The sequence below is a fragment of the Mastigoproctus giganteus genome, chromosome 3 (assembly GCF_048544385.1).
Source record: "Mastigoproctus giganteus isolate SK-2022 chromosome 3, ASM4854438v1, whole genome shotgun sequence".
Lineage (NCBI taxonomy): Eukaryota > Metazoa > Arthropoda > Arachnida > Uropygi > Thelyphonidae > Mastigoproctus > Mastigoproctus giganteus.
In genome coordinates, this window is record NC_143577.1 from 27,312,464 (window position 1) to 27,325,023 (window position 12,560).

Here is a 12,560-nt window from a genome sequence, read left to right on the forward strand (position 1 = left end):
GACACATAGCTCGAAGACATGACGACAGATGGACTAAGAAAATAACAGAATGGTACCCAAGAGGAGCTAGAAGAAAACCTGGAAGACAACGGCAGAGATGGATAGATGAAATTCATGAGTTTGTGGGTAGTAAATGGATGGCCATTGCACAAAACAGAAGTAACTGGAAAGTTGCTGGAGAGGCCTTCATCCTGCAGTGGATTGACAATGGCTGATAATGATGATGACCAATAGGTTCAGTCTGGCAGACTATCTAGCAGTTGGCCTGCAAAACTATTTGAAAGCTCTACCCTCAAAATGTGATGAATATTGGATCTCACCATGATGCCTATTGTAACCTCAAAAGACATATACTGCATAATAGAAGAGATGAGAGTTTGCCGTAACTTTTCTCTAGAGACTAAACATGGTTTTCATCACTTCAAGCCTTCAGTAAGTAAAGCATTGATATTACACTGGGTAATGAGAGTCATCTACTACCTAGTATTGCTTGTTTGGCACAGAGGGTTGGCCATTCCTCTGTGTGTGATGTGAATACTGCACCTTGACTCCCTCCTGCTTACATTGGTTCACACCTGGGTGGTTACCTTCAGTATACTAGATGCAGTGTTTTGACCTTTCTAACGGTAGTATACCAAGGGTTACTAACAATCCCACCAGTGGTAAAGTGCAGAGGATTTTGTTGTTGCAGAATGTCTAGATTTGCTAAAATTTGGTCCACTTAATGGATCTGATCAAGATCCAAAGTTAATGATATGAAGTGATATTCCTTCAGAAGGACTTTGTTATGCTTCAGATGTGGTCATTTTTGTTACAAAATGCAAGGTGTTTGGTACCTAGAAATAGGTACCAAACACCTTGCATTTCTTTTCTTTGTGATCGATGTAAGGAGTGCACCGATCTTAAATTACAATTTGGTGCACTGATGGAACAATTTGAGTCCCTGAAAAAACGAGTGCTTGCCCTCGAAAATAATGCATCTGGGAGCTCGTCAGGGACTCAAAACTCCAGCAATCTACCAAGTGATGCACACCCGATTCGAGCCTCAAAACAGAAAAACCAAGTGCAAACTACTCTGGTTAAAAAGGACATTGTTTTATTAGGAGACTCCATTGTCAGGGAAACGGGGAATATTTTTTGTAATAAAGATAGGTGGAGCAGAACCAGGGTATGTCTGCCGGGAGCAACTATTGATGATGTCACCAACAGATTGTCAGATTTTAAAGGGGGTAAAGAAAATATTATTATTCATGTGGGGACAAACGATATTAAACGTACACGATCTGACGATTTGTTGGAAAAATACAGGACCATGCTGAGGAAATGTCGCGAGCTAGGCCATAATGTGTATGTGTCTGCAATTCTGCCCAGACACGATAGGAGGGATTATATGTTAAGAGCCTTGTGGATTAACTCAAGACTTGAAGGAATCTGCAAGGCTTTAGGGGGTAAATTTCTATCAGCATGTCCCACACTTGTAGGTAGAAGGAATTTGTTTTGTAGAGACGGGATACACTTAAACAAAGGTGGTGCAAAAGTTTTTGCCAGTATTATTGAGGATACCTTAAAGGTTCAGGGAAACTGCTAGTTAGGGGGGATGTGGGTAATACTGACACGCATTTATCTGATAATATTGGTCAATGTAACTCTTGCACATACCTTAAGAGTTCTTATCTGTTACCCCAACTGGACGTATTATCTAGATGTTCTGGGGGCAAAGACGTTTCACGTGAGCGGGTAGCTAATATCAGGGAAGAGAGCCTAAAAAACTTCAAGGGTTGTGTTAGGGTTGTTAAATATACAAGAACAGTAAATCTTAATTGTTTATACAGTAACGTTAGAAGTGTCGTCAATAAAATGAGCGAATTCGAACTGCTGGTTAAAACAAGTAACGCGGACATAATAGGGCTTACAGAGACGTGGTGCCACCCGGAAATTGGGGATGATGAGTTTCAGTACGGCTTGTATAATGTATTTAGGAAGGATAGAGTAGATAGAAGGGGTGGTGGGGTAATGCTTCTTATCAGAAGCAGCCTGAGTGCGACGATAGCTTTCCCGGATTCAGACATTTCACATGCTAGTATAGAGTCTGTATGGTGTGAGATAGTTGGAAACAAAGGTATAATGCGAGTAGGAGTAATCTACAGACCAGGTGATTGTGAAGATTATGACAAAAGCCTCTACATGCAAATGGAATGGGCAAGTAAGCGTCAATGCCTTATTATGGGTGATTTCAATTTGCCTCTAATTGATTGGAGTAAATGGGAAGGAAACTCGACATGGGGAACAAAATTTTTAAATCAACAACTTTAAATCAAATGACTGTTATTTGTATCAACATGTCAGGGAAAGTACTAGAGAAAAGAATATCCTAGACCTCATCATCACACATGAATCAGATGACATAACAGGGCTGACAGTAGAGGAACCAGTAGCAGGAAGTGATCACGGAGTTCTACGGTGGATGATGACGAGAGAGGTAGCAGAAGTAAAAGGCAAAGGAATAGGTTTTAATTTCAGAAAAGGAAATTACGATGCCTTAAGGTACTACATGGCCTCTATTAACTGGGTAGATATCGCGCTGAGAATGAATACAATTGAACTGTGGTACGCTTTTAAAACATTAATCACAGATGCCTTGAATGCGTATATACCATTAAAAAAATACTCCACGAGAAGGGTTCCAAGTTGGATGAATAGTGAAGTTGCCGCATTACTTGAGCAGAAAAAGGTGGCATGGAAAGGTTACGGAGCAATAAAAAGTACTGAAGTCTATAACAGCTACAAGGTGATCTGTAATAGAGCCACAGAAAAGGTTCGACAGGCAAAGGCAGTTTATGAGAAATCACTAGCAAACAGAGCAAAGAGGGGGGATAAAGAATTCTTCACATATATAAATGCCAAGAAGAGCAGGACAAACCAGATCGGACCTTTACGTAAGGGAAAGGGGATAGTAATAAATACACCAGCTGCCGTTGCAGATGAACTCAACAGTTATTTTGCATCGATATTTACAAATGAAAAGCCTTTTGTGGCAATGGGAAATTGTGGGAGCGAAGTTAAAAAATATGTAATTAATGATATTGAAATTTCGCAAGATTATTTAATGAAAAAACTTTTGAGCCTACAGACCAGTAAGGCTCCTGGAGTTGATGGAATATACCCTATAATCTTAAGAGAGGCGGCAAGCGAGTGCATTGAACCATTGAGGCTAATTGTGCGAGCATCACTAGACTCTGGGGAGATTCCCTTGGATTGGAAAAGTGCAAATGTATCTCCCATACATAAGGGTGGCTCTAAAAGTGAAGTTGGAAATTATCGACCTGTCAGTCTGACTTCAGTAGTAGGGAAAATCATGGAGGCAATGATCAAGGGTGGAATTCAGGATCATTTGGATCGAATTGAAATTCTCAAGGATACTCAGCATGGTTTTGTAAAGGGAAAATCATGTTTAACAAATCTGGTTCGCTATTTCGAAAGGGTCACTCACGAGCTGGATTTAGGGAATAATTTCGACATTATTTATTTAGATTTCAGCAAAGCTTTTGACTCAGTCCCACATGAGCGGTTGCTTTATAAGCTGGAACAGGTTGGAATCACTGGGAAAATCCTTAGATGGATAGAAGGATGGCTTCAGGGCAGGAGGCAGAGGGTTGTGATAAATGGCTATTCCTCAGATTGGGTTGATGTAAGAAGTGGGGTTCCCCAAGGATCAGTATTAGGACCACTGTTGTTTTTAATTTTCATAAACGACATTGATGAAGGGATAGAGGACGTGATGTCTAAATTTGCAGATGACGTTAAAATTGGTAGAGTAGTTAATGATCACTGTCAAGCTGAGCTTCTTCAGAGAGACCTAGATAGACTTCAAGAATGGTCAGAAAAATGGCAGCTGTGCTTTAATCCAACAAAGTGTAAGGTATTACACCTGGGAAACAGTAATCCCAAAAAAACTTATTCACTTGGTGGAGTTCAACTAAACCCAGTACTGGAGGAAAGGGACTTGGGTGTTACGATACGGTCAGACATGAAATTCTCTGAGCATTGTAAACAGGTTGCAAGGAAGGCCCATGGTGTCCTATCGATGATCTGTCGAACTTTTGCAAGTAGAGATAGGGACGTGATAATCCCATTATATAAGGCTTATGTTAGACCACACTTGGAATACTGTGTTCAAGTATGGAGACCGCACCTAAAGAAAGACATCGAGCTTCTTGAAAGGGTGCAAAGAAGGGTAACTCGCCTGGTGAGTTCGGCAAAAGGGCGTCCTTATGAAGAAAGACTTCGAATATGTGGGTTGCAGAGTTTGGAAACTAGACACCTTAGAGGAGATTTGATTGAGGTGTTTAAGGCTCTGAGAGGCATCAGTAAAATGAATGAGGACAAAATTTTCAAGATTATAAATGATGCTAGAACTAGGGGACATAAATTCAAGTTACGGGGGGAAATGTTTAGATTGGACTGCAGGAAGTTTTATTTTAGCCAGCGAGTTATAAATTACTGGAATAAGTTGCCTTCATGGGTGGTAGAGGCCGACAGTTTGGGGAAATTCAAAGGTCATCTGGATAGTACTTTTGGGTAAGGGAAGCGCATAGGATGATAGGTTTAATTTCCTTTTTATTTTTATTTTTTATTTATTTATTTTTTTTTTATGTGAACCCCAAACACGAGAGGTATTAGAACCTATAGTACTTAGTACCGTGCTTGGGTTTGAGGTTAAGAAGACGAAAGAAGATATTTGTTGACATTGGACTTGAACTTCTGTAGATTGTAATTTTCAGGAAATATGTATGAAGGAAGATTGTTCCAGAAAACGGCAGTTGAATGAATAAATGAGGAAGATGAAAAGTTGGTTCTGTGGGTTTGAAGTTGGACAGTAAATGGATGTTGGCTAGTGGCGGCACGTGTTCGGACTGTTTTGAAAGAGAGAGCAGGAATTATAGAAGCCAATTCAGAAGAACAGTGCCCATGGAAGTATCTGTAGAAGAGGCATGCAGCAGAAACAGTACGTCTATGAGAAAGCGAGTGGAGAGACTCTGTTAGAGATGAATCATTAATTAACCTAACTGCCCTCTTCTGAATGGAATCAAGAAGCCTGAGAGAGGTTTTGGGGGCACCACCCCAGATGTGGGAACAATATTCCATGGCAGGGCGGATTTGCGATTTATACAGAGTGAGCAGCTGTTTGGAAGAAAAGTAACGCCGAGAGCGAAAGAGAAAACCAAGTTTTTTAGATGCAGAGGAAGCAATATTTGTAATGTGCTTGTGCCAAGAGAGATTAGAAGTCAGGGTAATCCCCAAAAGAGATATATCATTTTGCCTAGAAATCGGAGTGTCACTAAAGATAAGCGTAGGAGCAGAAGAATCCTTTTTTGCGAGATATAAGACAAGACTGAGTTTTAGAAGGGTTGAAATCAACTAAGTTGTCTTTGCCCCACTGGAGAATTACCTGAAGATCGGCATTTAAGGAATTGGTAGCAGATTTTCGAGAAGTTGAAGCTGATTGAGCAGGACAAGGTTTCTCAAAATGGAAAGTTGAATGCAATGTGCTATCGTCGGCAAAACTATGGATAGGATTTCCAGTCAATGGAAGAAGGTCATTGATATACAAGAGGAAAAGAGTGGGGGAAAGAACTGAACCTTGAGGGACACTGGCATTAGTGGAGAAGTTAGAAGACAGAGAGCCATCTACCATCACCCTCAGTGAGCGATCAGAGAGAAAACTGGATAACCAATTACTAAAAACAGTTGGCAAACCATAAGATGGAAGCTTGTTTAGAAGACCTTTATGCCAAACACGATCAAAAGCCTTTGAGATGTCAAGAGCAACTACTTGTGTTTCACCGAACCTTTCCATTGAATTAGTCCATAAATGGGTAACATAAGCCAGAATATCTCCAGTGGATCGACACTGACGGAATCCATACTGGTGATCGTTGATCAGACGGAAGGTTTCTAGGTAGTTTAAGAGTTGGCGGTTAATTGATTTCTCCATTACTTTAGAAAGAGTAGAAGTAATTGCAATGGGACGATAATTGGATGGGAGGGATTTGTCACCCTTTTTAGGAACTGGCTGGATATGAGCAAATTTCCAAGCAGAAGGAAAAACACCTTTGGAATAAGAAAGTGAAAAAAGGCGGCAAAGAATAGGAGTAAGTTCAGGAGCACAGGTTTTGAGAACAAGTGGAGAAATACCATCAGGACCTGGAGCTTTCTTAGCATCAAGATTCATCAAAATCCTTCTGATATCCTTTTGACGGAAGACCACAGGAGGCATTGAATGGAGCGTGTTGGGAATGGTGGGAGGTGTTTTACCAAGATCATTAATACATGAGCTGGAAGAAAAATGGGATGCTAGCAGGTCAGCTTTATCCTTGGCTGAAGTGGCAACAGAACCATCTGGTTTGGACAGAGGTGGGAGCAAAGATGGGCAAAAGTTGCGGCCAATAGCTTTGGCAAGAGACCAGAATGCTCGGCTACCATTAGGGCAAGAAGCAAGTTTTCTACTCTTAGCCTGTTCAAACTCTAGTTTGGACTGATTAATAACTGCTTTACAACTGTTGCGAGCTTTGGTGTAGGCAGAAAATGAAACTGAAGATTTAGAAACAAGCCAATTACGATATGCAACATTCTTCTCTTGAACAGCCTTAGCACATTTATTGGAAAACCAAGGTTTAGATAAAGGACGAGATTTTAAAGTGGAGTGTGGGATAAAGGATTCCATTCCTGCAAGAATAATTTCATTGACACGATCTGAGCAAACGTTGACATCAGAAGTTTTGAAACAGTAATCCGACCAAGGAAAAGAAGAAAAGAAGTCTCGCAGGTCATCCCATTTTGCATTCTTGTAATGCCAAACAACACGTGATTGGGAATAGCCATGGGATAAAGGTTCAATTGGAGAAGAGACAATCACCAAGTTGTGATCTGAAGTGCCTAAAGGACCTCTCACTTCGACTGTGTACTTAGAAGGGTTGTTTGTGAGAAAAAGATCAAGCGTATTGGCTGTATGATTAGGATTGTCCGGTATTCTTGTAGGTAAATGAACAATCTGTGCTAGGTCATTAGTAATTGCAAAAGCCTCAGCATCTCCACCTGCTGGGTCGGTGTGACTTGAAAACGGAAGCCAGCTGGAGTTGTGAACATTAAAATCACCAAGGAAAATTACTTCACTGTTAGGAAAGTTGGACTGGAGAAAGTCAAGTTGCAAAGAGAGGAAGTCAAAGAGCTCCAAGTGATTAGTGGAGTTGGGAGAACGGTAGAGACAACAGATGAATTTGACTCAATGAGGTAGAGAGATTTTAAGCCAGAGAAGATCAAAGAGAGGAGATTCCAAATTGCCAAGTCTCTGACAGGGAATATCAGAACGGACATATGCACAAGTACCACCTTTGAGGCGAAAGGAATCATACAGCGAATAATTTGGGCATCTGAGATGAGCAGTAGATGAATCAACCGATAACTGAGATTCTGTCAGAAAAAGTACATGGGGTTTGGCAGACTGCAAATGGAAATGGACATCGTTGAGATTAGAATTGAGACCACGTATATTTGTGAAATGAATTAGGAAGTCCTTGGGAGGTTTAGATCTTTTCGCAGATAAGCTTGCTCTATTAGTTTGACAATTCATCGTGTATTCAACAGTAAGAAAAAGTGGGTGGGACATGCTGTATGAAGTAATGAAATTTTTGGATATGGCATACATGTGGTAAGAATATACCCAGATCCTTGACATAACGTGGCCTCGACAATGCTCCCCGCATACACACTACTCGGACTCCCTCCAGTCACTATCTGGCAGAGTAGAGGTAGCAAGATTATACACTAGCTGATCCGGAAGCTTCCTAGAGAGTTACCAATAGGTTCAGTCCGGTGTACTAACTAGCGGCCGGCCTGCGAACACCGTTTTAGAGCTGTACCCTCGAAATGTAAGGAATATTGGATCTCGCCACGACGTTCATCATAACCTCAAAAGTCATCAATCATACTGCATGATGGAAGAGATAGGGAAGGGTTGACCGACCGGAACTTAGCTCTAGAGACTAAACATGGGTTCCACCACTTCAAGCCTCCAATAAGCAAAGTGGTGGTATTTCACCGGTTGATGAGAGTCATCTACCACCTAGTACTGCCTGGTAACACAGAGGGGCGGCGTTCCTCCATGTGATGTGGGCGCCACACCTCGACCCCTGCTTACGTTGGTTCACACCTGGGTGGTCACCCACCATGTACTTGTGCATGGAGGTTATACCCAGGATTACTAACAGTCCCACCATCGTGAAGGTGCAAGCAGAGGATTTGGCTGTCACAGACCGTCCGGACTTCGCCGAAACTGAGTCCACTTGACTTGAGTGTCACCCGAATATCAGTTCCATCAGCGTTTTAGACTCCCAGGTAGCAAGTACAGCTTGTCTGGCATATCTGAGAGAATGTCTGTGACAACCTCAAGGACCAATTTATATTTTATTTTATTTATATATATATATATTTTATTTATTAATTATTATTATTTAGTTATTTATTTTATTTATTTATTTATTTTTTGTTTTTATCATTGTTTTGTTCGGATTTTTTTTTTTTTTTTTTTTTGGCTGGTGCAGCATAAGCCATAGGCTTTCTTGCACCATGCGGCCGTTACTAATACTAATACTAATAACTTCAAAATAACTTATACACTAGGAGGAATTGAATAAAGACGAGAGAGAGAGAGAGAGAGAGAGAGAGAGAGAGAGATGTTGGGGTTACAATCTAGGCAGATATGAATTCTCCGGGCCCCGGGTGCTAAGCGTTATTGTGATCGATTCTTTGAGCTATTTATAGAGCGTTTTCTCACTGCAACAGTTCTTGTTAATTTGGAAAGTTTTTCTTACGTTTAAAGTCATTTATTGTTAACTTATTCTTGCAAATTGTAAGTAAGTTACAGAAAGGAAAAACACCTTTCTTTTTTCTTTCCTTAAAACTAACAAACTAACTTACACCGCTTGGTTACTCTAGCAGCACTGCTTCTGCCTCCCATGGCGGGGCTGGTAACCTTGGCAGAAAATGTTCTCTGCCAGGGGCTAAAAGGAGCTAACATGGATCAAGTCAAACAAACAAGTCAACTGATAGGTGCACTTTCTCCATTTCTTATCCAGAAATGTCTCGAGAATGCTGCTGGACCACCTAAAATGGTGAAAAGACTCTGCTCCGGAGATCTACTTATAGAGACTATGAATAGTAGGCACTCTGAAGCCCCACTAAGAATCTCAAAATTTGCGAATATTCCTGTCACAGTAACTCCACATGCCACCCTAAATTCATCCAAAGGAGTGCTGTCTGAGTGGGACTTAATAAATGTTACTGAAGAGGAATTAGTCCATGAGCTACAAGACCAAAAAGTTGTACAGGCAAAGCGAATTAAAATCAAAAAAGACGGTGAACTGGTTCCGACATGCAGTGTTATACTGACCTTTTCAACACCAATCCTTCCAGCTACAGTTAAGGCTGGATATCTGAACTGTCATATCCGACCTTATATCCCCAGTCCCTTCAGGTGCTTCAAGTGCCAAAAATTTGGCCATGCTCAAGCAGTGTGTAGAGGGGTTTCAGTGTGCCCCAACTGTGGATCCAAAGAACACACACACACAGACAGACTGCCCAGCACAAACACCAGTATGTCCAAACTGTAATGGTAACCATCCAGCTTACACAAAAGTCTGTGAAACCTGGAAAACAGGAAAGAAGATACAGAAGTACAAAATAGAAAACAAAGTGACTTACCAAGAAGCAAGGAAACAAGTTTTGCTCACTGTACCGAAACTCACATATGCAGCTGTAACACAAAAATACAAATCGGAAGGAACTCAAACTGAAGTGTCCATACCACCAGCTACATCCATTTCCGACTGGGCTCGGGCTGTTCTAGCGAGTCCGCAGGAGTCCCCTGAAGAACAAGTAAAAGACCAAGCAAATAATACCCCAGTCACTGTACCACCAACTATTACTCCATCACGTTCAGATACTGAAAGTCTGAGAAATCTTAAACTGCAAAAGACTCTAACCGCAGATATGGAAACCGATGACAGCACTAACAATGATGAAACCGTTTTAGAAATACGTGCTGAGGAAGACATGGATACTGCACGACCCACTTTCCCCGAGAAAAGATACAATAAAATTGGAACGTTGGAAAATTGGATATATTAAATACTTAGCTGATATGGAAATATGCAAAGCAGCAGAGAGCTGTATTGCTAGAATATAAATATAATAAATATTAAGAAATTAATAATATGGCCAAGCAACTGTAACAGAGCAAATGCCAAAATATTTTAGACCTAAAGGGATAAATTTAGAAGCCACTTGAAGAGACTGGCTAAAATTTGGTGGGGGTATCAATGATCTATGTTAAACACCTGGAGATACAAGGCATGAACAATAAATGGTGAGAGCATATAGGAAGAACTTGGAAAAAATAATATAAAAATTTTAAAAAAAGGTCGGGGGGGGGGAGCCCAGTGTGACTAAAAGATGAAATAAAGAATTCAGCCAGTGACAGAGATATTGGGACTACAGAACACTGAAGTAAGCCACACAAAGTAATAAGTGATATATCATTGTAATAATATATCACTATTCCTAGTGCCATGCTGCCATTATATATGTTGCACTGGCAGTGATACAAAGGGGGGGGGAAAGGATTATTAGCCACAAATTCACTCTCTCTTCAGAAAGCTGCTGAAGTGCTACCTTCAGAATGCTGCTCCATAATAGATAAACAGCATTTTAATAATCAAACTTTTTTTTTTTTCTTTTTTTTTTTTTTAATAAATTTAACCTTTAAGTTTCTAAAATATTTTGGCATTTATCCTTTTATGTATAAATTTAATTATTTCATTTTGGCCATATGGTTATTAATTTCTTAATATTAAATACATATAAAATATTTAAGATCAAAGGCCTCATGCTATGAGATAGAATGACTAACGTATGGGTAAGTGCATCAGTTAACGTAGCTACCTACTAAAGTAGTTAAGTTAAATTAGCATCGTTTTGATTATATCTCATATTGTGAATACCTTCATAACGAGTTGCCATGGTATTGTACTACCTCAAATAAGTAATACTTCACCAATGGAAAAGATTACTGTTACTTGTTCTTGGCAGATACCACCACCCAGACGGCACCATTTCAAAGCTTGTTGGAAAACAGGCTTTGAAATGAATGTTGCTTTTCACTGCATTGTACTAATGTTCTATGGGATTATTGTCTGAAGAATATGGCAACCAGGGGAGACACGATGCTTGGACACGATCCTCTGACAATGCCCTGCGGCACTACGCTGATACAGGAATTGCGACACAGGGTATTATCTTGTTTGAAAGAGTCCAGTGCCATCTCAATACACAGTCGCCAGGTAGGTCAAAACTTGGTCTGAAACAAAGTAGGATCTGTTGGTGAGAGCATGTTCAGTGGGAATGAGGGAACCAGTTATGTCAATGAAAACATCCCCCAATCCATGATACCTCCACCACTGGTCTGTTTCCATCCAACCGTGCAGTCTGGTTGCAGCTGTTGACCTGCATGCCATCTAATATGCACCTGTCCATTGGTATGATAGAGCTGGAACTTTGATTCATCACGCCAGGCAAGACTTTTCCAGTTGTCCAACTTACAGGAATAGTGCCCTCTTGCCCACTGCAGATGGAGGTGTCAGTGACAGTCAGTCAACACAGCACATGAACAGATCACCTACTTCATAGACCTATCTGATGAGTGGTGTGTTTGGAAACATTTCTCTGTGTACCTGGTTGTAGTCTGTCATAAATTGAGGGATTGTGACCTGTCTGTTGTACCAGACAGCACGTGCCAACCACCATTCACCTCAACTGTCCACTAATGGTGGTCTCCCCATCTCGGCACATTGGGTATGTTGTGTGTCCCTCTTCAGACTATTCTCTCTACACTTTCACTATGAACAGCCCTCGAACAGCTGACAATGCCAGCAGTTGTGAAATGCTGGTCCTGCCTTCCTAGTGCCACAAATCACAAACTCTGTCAAGTCCTTCCCATGCTGCCACTATATATGTTGCACTGGTTCGTGACATGACTCCTAGGTGCTGTAGGATGCATCCACTTTCAGAAACTTTGGTCATAATGTTTTGGCTCATCAGTGTGTGTATATTTATGCGTGCACACACACACACACACACACACACACACACACCAAGTATATTTCAAATAACACTTCACAGTTTGCTAGAAAATTTCCAGCAGGTGCTTTCAACTCTTATCTGTGTCTGTAAGTAATTGTAGACATGGTTTATAATGGATAGCAACAAAAATGGATTTTAAAATTGGAGGAGGAGGAGATCATATATGTCAGCCATTGTTGTCATCCAATTTTGGCTTTACAAAAGCTGAAATTCTTTGAAATTCACATATTGATCCAGAAGTTGATAAAATTGAATTGATAACAAGATTTTTATGAATTGCTTTGAATTCTTTTATGATTAAAATTTTTTTTTTTTTTTTATAAATTCACATTTGATTTCTGAAACAATTTCACTTTTAATTTTGG

General features: G+C 40.5%; 1 protein-coding gene across 1 annotated transcript in view; it reads left to right on the forward strand.

The window, feature by feature from the left end:
* LOC150087822 (uncharacterized) overlaps positions 1-12,560 on the forward strand; it is a 316,716-nt gene that overhangs the window by 234,842 nt on the left and 69,314 nt on the right. The gene's annotated exons all lie outside the window — the stretch shown is intronic.